The following is a 12,681-nucleotide window of genomic DNA, read 5'->3' as shown; positions in this document are numbered from 1 at the left end:
CCACTGACCCACAGCCCCCGCATACACCTGATCGCCAAACCCACACACACCAGACACCCATCCCCCCACAAACATTACACCCAGCCCCCCAAGCACCTGACAGCAAGCCAACCCACACACACCTGACCGCAACCTCCACACACACCTCACCCCCAGACCCCCACATAGCTAACCCCAGTCCCCTGCACACTTGACCGCCAGCCCCCCACTCAAGCCTGACACCAAACCCCCCACACACCTGACCCCAGCCCCCACACACACGTGACTCCAGCCCCCACACACCTGAACCCCAGTCCCCACACAACTGACTTCTGTAGCCCAGTAACCACACACACATGATACCCAGCCACCCACACACATGCCCCCCAGCCGCCCCCACACGCCTGAACCACGACCCTCCCACACACCTGATAAGCAGCACCCCCACCTGACACCCACTTCTCCCCACACACATGAACAACTTGTCACCCAGCCCCCCGGACACCTTTCCTTCATCCCCCCCACACACATGAAATCCTGCAAAGCACGCACCTGAACCCCAGCCTCCCACATACCTGACCACTCAGCCCCCCCATATAGCTGACGCCCCAGCCCCCACACACTTGAACCCCAGCCCCCCACACACTTGACCGCCTCAGCCCCCCACACAAATGACCACTGCTCCAACACACGTGACGTCAGCCCTCCACACACCTGACCCCCTCAGCCCCCAACACACCTGTCCCCCACCACTCCGACACACTTGAACCCCAGACCCCACACACGTGACACCCAGCCCTCTACACACCTGAATCACAGCCCCCCCACTCACCTGACCCCTAGGCCCCGAACACACCTGGCCCACAGCCCCCCACACACCTGAGCCACAGCCACCACACACCTGACCAACTTGTCACCCAGCTCCCCGGACACCTGTTCCCCAGACCCACCACACACCTGAACCCCAGCCCACACACACCTGAACTCAAGCCACGCATACACCTGAACCCCAGCCCCCCACACACCTGACCCACAGCCCCCCACCCACCTGACCCGCTCAGCCCCCCAAACAGCACACTCCAAGCCCCCCACACTCCTTGCCCCCTCAACCCCCCCACATGGCTGATCCCCCACGCCCCTCACACACCTGAAACCAGCCCCCCCCACACACCTGATCCCTTGCCCACAACAGACCTGACCTCAGCCTTCCACACACCTGACTCCCCGACACACCCACACCCCTGATCACCACCCTTCCGACACACCTGTACTCCACCCCCCCACACACACCTGACCCCCTCAGCAACCCCCCCACACGGCTGATCCCCCACGCCCCCCACACACCTGACCCCAGCCCTCCACAAACATGAACCCCTCAGCCCCGCCACGTAGCTGACTCCCAGCCCCCCCACACACCTGAACCCCAGCCCCGTACAAGCCTGAACTCCAGCAGAGCACACACGTGAACCCGAGCGCCCACACACAGGACCCCCTGACCCCAGCAGACCTACACCCCAGCCCCGCAGACAGCTGACTCCCTGACTCCCACACACTTGACCCTGCGCCCGCCCCCCACACCCCTGAACCCCAGCCCCCCAGAAACCGGACCACCAGCCTCACACACACATAACCCCAGCTCCCCTCACACAGCTGACACCCAGCCCCTCACAAACCTGACACCCAGCCGCCCAACACATCTGACTCACCCAACATTTGACCCAAAGCCTCGTCACACACTTGGCCCCCGCACCCCTCACACACCTGACCCACTGACCCACAGCTCCGCACACCTGATCCCCAGACCCCCACACACCTGACACCATCCCCCCACAAACCTGACCCCCAGCCCCCCACGCACCTGAAAGGACAGCCCCCCACACACACATGACCCCAACCTCCACACACGCCACACCTCCAGTCCCCCAGATACCTGAACCCCAGTCCCCCCGCAAACCTGACCCCAGACCCCCACTCGCCTGACATCCTCACCCCAGCCCCCCACACAACGGACAACCAGACCCCCACAAACCTGAACCCCAACCCCGCACTCACCTGACCACCAGCCCCCTGCATGCCTGGCCCCCAGCCCCCACACACCTAACCCACAGCCCCCCATACACCTGACCCCAGACCCTAACACACACGTGAACCCAGCCCATACACACCTGAACCCCATCCCCCACACACCTGACCCCCTCTTCCCCCCCCCCCACATAGATGACCACCAGACCCCTCTCAACCGATCCACAGCCACCCACACACCTGACCCGCTTAGCCCCCCCCCCACACACCTCACACCCAGCCCCCCACACACCTCACACCCAGCCCCCCACACACCTGACCCATCAGTCCCACACACACATGACCCATTGCCCACAACAGACCTGACCTCAGCCCTCCACACACATGACCCGCTGACCCACCCACAACCCTGACCCCCACCCCTCCGACACACCTGAACCTCTGCCCCCACACAACTGGCCCTCACACCTCCCACACCCTGAACCCCATCCCTGCACACATCTGACACCCTGACTCCCCACACACCTGACCCTGAGCCCCCCACACATCTGAACCCCAGCCCCCCACTAACCAGACCCCCAGCCTCCCACACAGATGCCTCTCAGCTCCCCACACACACCTGACCCACAGACCGTCACACAAAAGACCACCAGACCCTCACAAAGCTGAATCCCATCCGACCAACACACCCGACCCTCAGATCCCCACACACCTGACCCTCAACCCCCCACACACCTGACCCCCAGCCCCTCACAAACCTGACCCCCAGCTGCCCAACACTTCTGACCCCTCCCAACATTTGACCCACAGCCCCATCACACACCTGGCTCCCACACCCCTCACACACCTGACTCCCATACCCCCACAAACCTGACCCTCAGCCCCCCACGCACCTGACAGACAGCCCCCCACACACACCTGAACCCAACCCCCACACACACCTCACCTCCAGTCCCCCACATACCTGACCCCCAGTCCCCCCGCACACGTGACCTCCATCCCCCCTGCGTACCTGACCCCAAGCCCCCACTCACCAGACGCCCTGACCCCCACACATCTGACACCCTGACCCGCAGACCTCACACCTGAAACCCAGCCCCCCATGCACCTGACCCCAGCTCTCACCAGACAGGTGACCCCACAGCCCACATACCTGAACCCCAGTCCCCACACACCTGACCTCTGAACATCAGTAGCCACATACACATGACACCCAGCGCACCACACATGTGCCCCCCAGCCGCCGCCCCCCATGCTTGAACCACGCCCCCAGCCAACCAGCCCCCCAACACACCTGATCCGTTCAACACCCCACACACCTGGCCCACTGCTCCCCACACATCTGAACAACTTGTCACCCAGCCCCCCGGACACTAGTCCCTCAGCCCCCCTATGCACCTGATCCCCAGCCTCCCACACACCTGAACCACAGCCCCCCACACACCTGACCCAATGCTCCTCACACACCTGAACAACTTGTCACCCAGCCCCCCGGACACCTGTCCCTCAGCCCCCCGCACACACATGTACCACAGCCCCCCACACACCTGACCCAGTGCCCCCAGCAAACCTTACCTCAGCCCTCCACAAACCTGACCCCCTCAGCCCCCCGCACCTCTGACCCCCGCCCCTACCACATATCTGAACCCCAGCCCCGCACACAGCTGACCTCTTGACTCCCCACACACTTGCCCTCAGCCCCCCCCACACACCTGTGCCCCAGCCCCGCAGAAACATGACAACCAGCCTCACATACACATGGCCCCCAGCTCCCCACACACACCTGACCCCCAGACTCACACACACATGCCCAACAGCACCTCACAAACCTGACCCCAAGCCGTCCAACACATCAGAACAACTGACCTGCCCAACATTTGACCCAAAGCCCAATCACACACCTGGCCCCCGCACCCATCACACCTGACCCAATGACACACAGCCCCCGCACACATCTGATCCCAAACCCCCACACACCTTACCCCCATCCCCCCACAAACCTGACCCCAAGCCCCCCAAGCACCTGACAGCCAGCCAGCCCACACACACCTGACCCTAACCTCCACACACACCTCACCTCCAGACCGCCATATTCCTGACCCCCAGTTCCCCTGCACACTTGAACCCCAGCACCCCACTCACCTGTCCCCCTGACCACCACACATATGCCCCATGACCCCCTGTCCCCCACACAACTGAAAACCAGCCCCCACAAACCTGAAACACAGCCCCGCACACACCTGAACTCCAGCCCCCCGCATACCTGGCCACCAGCCCCCCACACGCCTGACACCCAGACCCCCATACACCCGACCCCAGCCCCACACACGCCTGACACCCAGCCCCCCAATACACCCGACCCCGGCCCCTACACACATGTGACACCAGTCCCCACACACCTGAACCCCAGTCCCCATACGCCTGACACCCAGCCCCCCATACACCCGACCCCAGCCCCTACACACATGTGACACCAGTCCCCCATACACCCGACCCCAGCCCCTACACACATGTGACAACAGCCCCCCACACACCTGACCCCATCAGCCTCACCACATAGTTGAAGCCAAGCCCCCTACATACCAGCCCCCCTCAGCCCCCCCCACACACACCTGACTCCCAGCGCCCACGCACCTGACCCCCTCATCCCGCATACACCTGACTCCCAGCCCCCACACACGTGACCCCCAGCCCCCACACACCTGGCTCCCAGCCCGCCACATACCTGACTCCCAGCCACCCCACACGCCCGACCTTTGCCCACCCACACACCCGACACCCAGCCCACCCATACATCTGACCCCATCAGCTCCCCCACACACCTGACCCCCTGCCCCCAACACACCTGACGTCAGCCCTCCACACACCTGACCCCCTTATCCCCCCACACACCTAACCCCCACCCCTCCAACACACCTGAACCTCAGCCCCGCACACACCTGAACCCAGCCCTCCCAGACACCTGACCCCCAGCCCCCCACAAACCTGCCCCCAGCGGCCCAACACATATGACCTACTGACCCCCCCTAAAATCTGAGCCATAGCCCCCCACATCCCCCACGCACCTGACCTACTGACCCCGCACATAAATGACCCGCAGCCCCCCCACACACCTGACCCCCAGACCCTAACACACCTGACCCCCCGACCCCACACACCTGACTCCTGCCCCCCCACGCATCTGACATCCAGCCCCCCCACACACAACTGACCCCAACCCCCACACACACCTCACCTCCAGTCCCCCACATACCTGATCCACAGTCCCCCACACTCTTGACCCCCAACCCCTAATCACCTGACTCCCTGACCCCCACACATCTGACCACCTGAACCCCACCCCCCCCGACAAACCTGCCCCCCACATACACCTGAACCCCAGCCCCGCACACATCTGACTTCCAGCTCCCTGCATACCTGACCCCAGTCCCCCCATGCACCTGACACCAGTACCCCACACTCACGTGACACCCAGCCCCCGCACAACTGAACCCCAGTCCCCACACACCTAACCTCTGATCCCCAGTAGCCACACACACATGGCACCCAGCCCCCATCAAACGTGCCCCCCAGCCGCCCTCCCCCACACTCCTGAATCACAGCCCTCCCACACACCTGACAACCAGCCTACCCACACACCAGAGCAACTGACGCCCAACCCCATCACACATGTGACCCGCAGCGCCCCACACACCTGACCCAGCCCTCCACACACCTGGCTCCCAGCCCCCCCCACACACCTGACCCCCAGCCCCACCACACGTCTAACCCCCTCAGCCAACCAACACACCTGTCCCTCAGCCCAACACACATCTGAACACTTTGACACTCAGCCCCCCGGACACCTGTCCCCAGCCCCCCCCCCCCCCACCATGCACCTGAACACCAGACCCGCACACACCTGAAATCCAGCCCCGCACAAACCTGAACCCCAGCCCCCCACACATCTGACCCCCTCAGCAACCCCCAACATAGTTTATCCCAGCCTCCCACACACCTGACTCCCAGCCCCCCCCCACACAGTTGACCCCCTCAGCCCCCACACACCTTACACCTTGCCCCCAAAACATTTGACCTCAGCCCTCCACACACCTGACCCCCCGGCACACCTGAACCCCAGCTCCGCACACACATGACCCCCACCCCCCCCACACACACCTGACCCCCAGACCGCCACACTCCCGACCCCCAGCCCCCCACAAACCTGACCTCCAGCCGCCCAACACACCTGAACGACTGACCCCCAGTCCCTCACCTCACCTCCAGTCCCCACATACCTCACACACCTCACCTCCAGTTCCCACATACCTGACCCGCAGTCCCCCACATTCATCACCCTCAGCCCCCAAGCACCTGACTCCCTGACCCCCACACATCTGACCCCCCCTGATCCCCATCCCCCCACAGCCCCACACAGTTGAATCGCAACCCTCCACAAACCTGACTCCCAGCGCCCCACACACCTGACCCCCACCCCTTCGACACACCTGAACCCCCGCCCCGCACACACCTGATCCACAGCCCTCCCACACACCTGATCACCAGACCCCCTGGTCTGTACACACCTGACGGCCTCAGCCCCCCATACCCCTGACCCCCATCCCTCCTACATACCTGAACTCCAGCCCCGCACACACCTGAACACCAGTCCCCCACACCTGACCCCCTCAGCCCCCCACACAACGGCGAACCCTGTCCGCAACACACCTGGCTTCAGCCCTCCACACACCTGACCCCCTCGGCCCCCCACACACCTGACCCCCACCCCTCCGACACACCTGAAACCCAGCCCCGCACACACCAGAACCACAGCTCTCCCACACACCTGATCACAAGACCCCCACACATGTGGCCCCTAGGCCGCCACACACCTGACCCCCAGACCACCACATACCTGACCCCTCAGCCCCCCCCAACAAACCTGACCCCAGCGGCCCAACACGTCTGACCCACTGACCCCCCCCCAAATTTGACCAAAAGCCCAATCACACACCTGGCCCCCACACTCCCCACGCACCTGACCCACTGACGCACAGCCCCCGCACGTAACTGACCCGCAGCCCCCCCACACACCTGACCCCCATACCCCCACACACCTGACCCCCAGCCCCCACACACCTGACTCCTGACTCCCCACGCACCTGACAGCCATCCCCCAACACACAGCTGACTCCAACCCCCACACACACCTCACCTCCAATCCCCACATACCTGACCTCACACAATTCAACCCCAGCACACCAATCACCTGATTCACTGACCTCCACATATCTGACCCCTGACACCCCCCACAAACCTGACCACCTGCCCCCATACGCACCTGATTCCCAGCCCCGCATAGACCTGACTTCCAGCCCCCTGCATACATGACCCCAATGCCCCCATACACCTGACCCCAAGCCCCCACACACACGTGACACCCAGCCCCCACACACCTTAACCCCAGTCCCAACACACCTGACATCCGATCCCCAGTAGCCACACACACGGCACCCAGCCCTCAACAAACATGACGTCAGCCTTCCACACATCTGACCCCCTCAGCCCCCCACACACCTGTCCCCCACCACTCCGACACACTTGAACCCCAGCCCGGCACAAAACTGAACCCCAGCCGTCCCACACGCCTGTCTCCAGCCCCGCACATACTTGACATCCAGCCCCCAACAGCTGACAACATGCCCCATCATACACCTGACCCCATCCCCCACGCATACATGTGACCCACAGCCCCCACACACCTGAACTCCAGTCCCCACACCCTGACCCCTGATCCCATGTATCCACACAAACCATGACACCCAGCCTCCCACACACGTGCCCCCGAGCTACCACATACTCCTGGAAACCCCCCCCAACAGATCTGATACTCAGCCCCCAACATGCATGAAACCCAGACCCCCACAAACATGACCCCAGTCCTCCGCACCTGAGTCCCAACCCCCACAATCACCTGACCCCCTCAGCTCCCCAAACACCTGACCCACAGCCCCCCACACACCTGACCAACTTGTCACCCAGCCCCCCGGACACCTGTCCCACTGCCCCCTACACACATGAACCCCACCATCCACACACCTGACCCCACAGTACCTACCCTACACACCTGATTCGCAGCCCTCCACAGACCTGACTCCCAGCGCCCCCCACACATGACCCCCTTCACCCCCACACACATGACACCCTGACCCTAACACACAAGACCTCAGCCCTCCACACACCTGACCGCCTCAGCCCCCACAAACCTGACCGCCACCCCTCCGAAACACCTGAACTCCAGCTCCGCATTCACCTAAACACCAGCCCCACACACACCTGTCCCCCTCAGGCCCCACACATAGCTTACCCCAAGCCCCCGTCACACCTGACCCCCTCAGCCCCCCACACACCTGACTCCCAGCCCCTCACACACGTGACCCCCTCAGCCCGCACACACCTAACTCCCAGCCCCTCACACACCTGACCCCCTCAGCCCGCACACACCTGACTCCCAGCACCCCACACAACTTACCGCTCCAGCCCCCACACACCTGACTCCCAGCCACCCCACACACCTGAAACCCTGCCCACCCGCACATCTGACACCCTCAGCCACCCACACACCGGACCTTCGCCCCTCCGACACACCTGACACCTCCAGGCCCCACACACCTGACTCTCAGCCACTCCACACACCTGAAGACACAGCCCACCCACACATCTGACACCATCAGCCCCCCACTCACCGGACCCTCGCCCTTCCGACACACCTGAGCACCAGCTCCGTACACACCTGACCCCCAGGCCTCCCACACCTGAACCGCAGCCCCGCACACCGCTGACGCCCAACCCCCACACACCTGACACCCTCAGCCCTCCACACAACTGATCCCCTGCCCCATCAGCCCTCCACACATCTAACCACCTCAGCCCCCCACACACCTGACCCCCAGCGGCCCAACACTTCTGACCCACTGACCCCACCAAACTTTGACCCAAAGCCCCATCACACACCTGGCCCCCACACCCCCACGCACCTGTCCCACTGACCAACAACTCCCGCACATAACTGACACGCTGCCCCCACACACCTGACCCGCAGTCCTCCACACAACTGACTCCTGCCCCCCCCACGCACCTGACAGCCAGCCCCCCCACACACACCTGACCCCAACCCCCGCACACACCTCACCTCCAGTCCCCACATATCTGACCCCCAGTCCCGCCGCACACTTGACCACCAGCCCCAAATCACCAGGCTACCAGACCCCCACACATCTTACACCCTGACCCCCACCACCCTTCGAGATGGATTCTTAGAACAGCTTGTACTGGAGCCTACCAGGGAGAAGGCAATTCTGGATTTAGTGTTGTGTAATGATCCTGATCTGATAAGGGGACTAGAGGTAAAAGAGCCATTAGGAGGCAGTGATCACAACATGATAAGTTTTACTCTGCAAATGGAAAGGCAGAAGGGAAAATCGGAAGTGTCGGTATTACAGTATAGCAAAGGGGATTACAGAGGCATGAGGTGGGAGCTGGCCAGATTTGATTGGAAGGAGGCCCTAGCAGGGAAGACGGTAGAACAGCAATGGCAGGTATTCCTGGGAATAATGCAGAGGTTGCAGGATCAAGTTATTCCAAAGAGATGGAAAGACTCTAAGGGGAGTAAGAGACACCTGTGGCTGACGAGGGAAGTCAAGGACAGCATAAAAATTAAGGAGAGGAAGTATAACATAGCAAAGAAGAGTGGGAAGACAGAGGATTGGGACTCTTTTAAAGAGCAACAAAAGTTAACTAAAAAGGCAATACGGGGAGAAAAGATGAGGTACGAGGGTAAACTAGCCAATAATATAAAGGAGGATAGCAAAAGTTTTTTTAGGTATGTGAAGAGGAAAAAAATAGTCAAGGCAAATGTGGGTCCCTTGAAGACAGAAGCAGGGGAATTTATTATGGGGAACAAAGAAATGGCAGACGAGTTAAACCGTTACTTTGGATCTGTCTTCACTGAGGAAGATACACACAATCTCCCAAATGTTCTAGGGGCCGGAGAACCTAGGCTGATGGAGGAACTGAAGGAAATCCACATTAGGCAGGAAATGGTTTTGGGTAGACTGATGGGACTGAAGGCTGATAAATCCCCAGGGCCTGATGGTCTGCATCCCAGAGTACTTAAGGAGGTGGCTCTAGAAATAGTGGAAGCATTGGAGATCATTTTTCAATGTTCTATAGATTCAGGATCAGTTCCTGTGGATTGGAGGATAGCAAATGTTATCCCACTTTTTAAGAAAGGAGGGAGAGAGAAAACGGGTAATTATAGACCAGTTAGTCTGACATCAGTGGTGGGGAAGATGTTGGAGTCAATTATAAAAGACGAAATTGCTGAGCATTTGGATAGCAGTAACGGGATCATTCCGAATCAGCATGGATTTACGAAGGGGAAATCATGCTTGACAAATCTACTGGAATTTTTTGAGGATGTAACTAGGAAAATTGACAAGGGAGAGTCAGTGGATGTGGTGTACCTCGACTTTCAGAAAGCCTTCGACAAGGTCCCACATAGGAGATTAGTGGGCAAAATTAGGGCACATGGTATTGGGGGTAGGGTACTGACATGGATAGAAAATTGGTTGAGAGACAGAAAGCAAAGAGTGGGGATAAATGGGTCCCTTTCGGAATGGCAGGCAGTGACCAGTGGGGTACCGCAAGGTTCGGTGCTGGGACCCCAGCTATTTACGATATACATTAATGACTTAGGACGAAGGGATTAAAAGTACCATTAGCAAATTTGCAGATGATACTAAGTTGGGGGGTAGTGTGAATTGTGAGGAAGATGCAATAAGGCTGCAGGGTGACTTGGACAGGTTGTGCGAGTGGGCGGATACATGGCAGATGCAGTTTAATGTAGATAAGTGTGAGGTTATTCACTTTGGAAGTAAGAATAGAAAGGCAGATTATTATCTGAATGGTGTCAAGTTAGGAGGAGGGGGAGTTCAACGAGATCTGGGTGTCCTAGTGATCAGTCAATGAAAGGAAGCATGCAGGTACAGCAGGCAGTGAAGAAAGCCATTGGAATGTTGGCCTTCGTAACAAGAGGAGTTGCGTATAGGAGCAAAGAGGTCCTTCTACAGTTGTACCGGGCCCTGGTGAGACCGCACCTGGAGTACTGTGTGCAGTTTTTGTCTCCAAATTTGAGGAAGGATATTCTTGCTATGGAGGGCGTGCAGCGTAGGTTCACTGGGTTAATTCCCGGAATGGCGGGACTGTCGTATGTTGAAAGGCTGGAGCAATTAGGCATGTATACACTGGAATTTAGAAGGATGAGGGGGGATCTTATTGAAACATATAAGATAATTAAGGGATTGGACACATTAGAGGCAGATAACATGTTCCCAATGTTGGGGGAGTCCAGAACAAGGGGCCACAGTTTAAGAATAAAGGGTAGGCCATTTAGGACGGAGATGAGGAAGAACTTTTTCAGTCAGAGAGTGGTGAAGGTGTGGAATTCTCTGCCTCAGAAGGCAGTGGAGGCCAGTTCGTTGGATGCTTTCAAGAGAGAGCTGGATAGAGCTCTTAAGGATAGCGGAATGAGGGGGTATGGGGAGAAGGCAGGAACGGGGTACTGATTGAGAGTGATCAGCCATGATCGCATTGAATGGCGGTGCTGGCTCGAAGGGCTGAATGGCCTCCTCCTGCACCTATTGTCTATTGTCTATTGTCTATTGTTTTCGCCGCCAAAGTGGATAACCCCACATTTATCTACGTCATACTGCATCTGCCTTGCATCTGCCCACACACTTAACCTGTCCAATTCACCCTGCAACGTCCTAACATCCTCTTCACAGTTCACACCTCCACCCAGCTTTGTGTCATCTGTGTCATAATTTCCCGTTTTCTCTCTCTCCCTCCTTTCTTAAAAAGTGGGACAAGATTAGCTCCCCTCCAATCAACAGGAACCGATCCATAATCTGTGGAGTTGGCGTTGGCTGGCGTTGGTCAGTTGGATGACAATAATCAGAGACGGCACTGACTTTACCTGTTAGTTTATTAGAGATCTGGTAGACAGGTTTCTAAAAGCACAAACACAGAGTTGCGGTCTCCGGAGACAGACGGGGAAACGTACCTCCAATTAAATGTCCAGGGGAGAAACCAGAGCCATGGGGACGTTTACCACTAGTCTCCATGAGGGGTTAGGGTATAAGGATCGGGCGGAAGGAGTAGGGACATAGAGGCGAGATTAGACCAGACAGCCCATCTGGCTAATAAAGCATCATGAGGTTAGGGATAAACTGACGACTATAAGCTGGTCTCTAATGAGCCTTCCGTCTGATTTATACCTTTATAGTTATCATTAGAATGATAAAAGGGGGGAATGTGGACATGAGGAACACAGAGCCAGGACTGGATACATGACTCAACTCCACAAATCTATAGAACATTGGAAAATGATCAACAAAGGTGGTTGGGTGGGTGGGTGGATGGATGGATGTTAGGAACCCTACACAAATAAAGAGTTTATGACAGCAAGCAACACTTGTTTATAACACACACACACACACACAACACCTGTTTATTCTATATCCCTGTTATGTAAGTATGTATGGGGTTAATCAATATCTGTTATTGGGTAAGTTTAAGACAACCAACCTCATGTGTGTTTCGGCCTTCAGGTTGTCAGATAAAAGATGGCGATCGCCAGCT

Source organism: Rhinoraja longicauda, unplaced genomic scaffold, assembly GCF_053455715.1.
Source record: "Rhinoraja longicauda isolate Sanriku21f unplaced genomic scaffold, sRhiLon1.1 Scf000045, whole genome shotgun sequence".
Lineage (NCBI taxonomy): Eukaryota > Metazoa > Chordata > Chondrichthyes > Rajiformes > Arhynchobatidae > Rhinoraja > Rhinoraja longicauda.
The sequence above is the reverse complement of the archived record's forward strand: the minus strand, read 5'-3'. Positions refer to the sequence as shown.